Source organism: Thalassophryne amazonica, chromosome 18 (assembly GCF_902500255.1).
Source record: "Thalassophryne amazonica chromosome 18, fThaAma1.1, whole genome shotgun sequence".
Lineage (NCBI taxonomy): Eukaryota > Metazoa > Chordata > Actinopteri > Batrachoidiformes > Batrachoididae > Thalassophryne > Thalassophryne amazonica.
The window spans coordinates 45,920,820-45,923,820 of record NC_047120.1 but is presented as its reverse complement, the minus strand read 5'-3'; positions in this window follow the sequence as shown (position 1 = coordinate 45,923,820).

Below are 3,001 nucleotides of genomic sequence, written 5' to 3'. Positions count from 1 at the left end.
GAGAAGAGGAGAAGACAAAAGAACTTACTATCAGCTGCAGTGATTTTGTGAGTATGAGATGGAAAGAGAGGAGCAAGGACAACAGGCAGGTAGCCAGAATAACTTGGGGGAGATTTGTGCTTGACATGCCAAAAGTGGTTGGCACTGCCATTCGCTGACTCACACTCTAGCCCTGAGAGGATAACAGAGAAAATCGACGCCCATTTCTATTTAATGAGTGCTGGACAAAGTCTCACAGTCATATTAGTGTGCAGAAATACAGCTACTGACAGTAGAAGCCAGTGGATGATGTAAGCCCCCTGACCCGCAAGTCCACAAATTAAAGAGTTGGGTAAACTGTTTATTGGTTTTGTTATGGTTGTAGAGGCCCAAGCAATTATATATATACCAAGGCAGTTTTGTAGAGTGGTGGATGTGTGAGACGTCCTTCCATGTCTTGGTTTCATTTTACATTTCAATGACTTCTTGCATCAGCTTTATCAGCCATTTACACAAAGAAAGGAATTATAATACTTTGTAATTTCATACCATCTTTGCTTTATTGCAACTGATTTCACCAGAGGAACCTGAGTTATACCCTATCAAATGGAGACATTTACACTATTATTAATTTGATCCAAATGAACTGTTCTGATTAGGTTTAACTTCATACCTGTTATAATCTCGTAATGTGAAAAACAAACAAACAAAAAAAAACATTTAGCACTTTCAGGCTCAAATATACTCTTTCCTTTCTTCCTCTTCCCTCCACCCCAATGACTCTGATAGTTGACTATGAAGTTTAACTGGAACATAACCTTTTGAGCAGTGTCTGATTTCTATGCATTAACTGACTCCATTACTTTTTTTTTTTGCACAAAAATGGAATCAATTCATATCTAAGCTGAGCTGCTTAGCTGTGCTTCTGTGGGGAAAAACGGTCAAGTCAGCAGAGCAGCAGTGAGTGTGGTGATGATGTCTCAGATCAGCTGACCGGAGCCCGCGAGACACGTTTGTCTTCGAATGCGGTCAACCGCCCGCTGCAGTGGGAGGAAGAGGTCAGAATGGCTTTGAAGCGTCGATTTCCTACGATCCACTGTGACCTCACATTTGACTTTTTTTTTTTTTTTTTACAGGAAACAGAACAACTACCCTGTCAACAAACAAATGCTTTGTCTATGATTAATTTATAAGATGCATGGGGGGGGGGGGGGGGGGAATTCTTAATGGAAAGGATATGACGGCTTGAAAGGCAGTTTTGTCCCCCACTCCCTCAGCTCGTACCTTAAAGTTTGCACCATTTTCCATTATTTTGCCCCCCCCCCCTTAAAGAAATCTTGGGCTCACTAAAGACAGAATTCCTGGTATTGTTCAATTTAAAACAGCTTAAAAGATTTCAATTTCTTTTATTTTCTGGTGACAATCAACCTCAAATCTAATAGTTTTTTTTTTTCAGCTGTTTGCATTTCTACATCCTTGGTGAGCCACAAATTCACAAATTTTGCATAATCCCTGTGACAAAAGGATCAAAACTTATTTAACCTCGAAATATTACTGGGAGTAATGTACAGACTGCCACCCTGATGCACTGCTGCCACCTAGTGTATCTGTGAACATTGATCAAGAATGCAATTACCCACTTAATGCAGTGTTTCCCAGTCCTGGTCCTTGCTGCACATTTTCCATTTCTCTGTGCCCTAACTGCACACAATGAGCCAAACTAATTGTCTTCCATTTTTTGGCCAGATGTTGATTGCCTGAACACATCTGACTGAGCTGAGCTGGTCTGAGCAGACAAAGGACAAAAGGAAATCTTGCAGTACTTTCGGTCCCGAGGACCAGGATTGGGAATCAATTCACTATTAATATTCAGGGTATGACCATTAGTTAATACAATATTTAAAGGCTAAAATGCAAACACTGCAATTCCATATTAGACTTTAAAAAAAGTTTTGATTATAAAGCTATAGTGTGTAGGATTTAGTGTCATCTAGTGGTGAAGTTGCAGATTGCATTATGCAGTCACCTGTCAGGATTTTGTTTCCCTTTCATGTTTTTCTTTCTTTATGACAGGACGCTTTCTTGCCTTCTCTTGTGAAAATATGCAAAATCCTCCATTTCACAAAAATAAGGCCCCATGCCCATACAGCGCTTTTTACTGAGCATTGCCACCCCCCCCATTTGCTCTAAATGAGAATGGAGCGTATGCGGCTCGAAAAGTGTTGCGCTCAACAGCTTTTCTTTGGTTGTGCAACCAACTGGGAGGACTTACAAGTTGGAAATTAACTTGTCAGAAAAGCACTGACATCACCGTAGCGCCTTTTCAGGTGACCAATCAGACGGTGCAAAACTTGTCACTCTATGAGGGTGATGCGTTTGTGGTCTGTGTCAAGTCAGCTGTCACACAAAATCTACAATAAAACAAAAAACAAACAAACAAACAAAAAAAATTCCCATCTGTGACAGCAGGTTGGACAGAGGCCATGTTCCTGCTGACGGCGAGTGCATTATAAGCTCATCATGAGCTGGTTATTGCCGTCACTGAAATAAGTCCCTTTAAAAAAAAAAAAAAAAAAAAAAAAAAGGACTGATATGAAACCCTCATTTGAAGAGTTGCTGGACATCATCTCCGCACTTTTCTGCCAGCAAAAACAAAAAAAGAAAATGCAATATGGACATGGTTCTGAAGAGTTCTCAAACTTGTTAGCCTGTGCTACTGACCAGCAGGCGGTGTACAGGGGCGCAAGCAGATTCCTAAATTGTAGTTAAAATGCAGCACTCATTTTTTTATCTGACAAAACCAAAATCCAGTCAAACCAAACTGCAAGGAATTTGTTTCAACCGTATTCATTTTGATCTTCTCGTACATCTACATCTCTTTTCATAATTATCATCTTACAAGCGCCTTCCAGTCTAATGTACACATTATTTTAAAATTGATCAAAATATAGAAAATTCTCAGTTGTCTTAAAAAAAGACATGAACACACATTTACTGCTTTTAAAAACATTTTTCACACTTA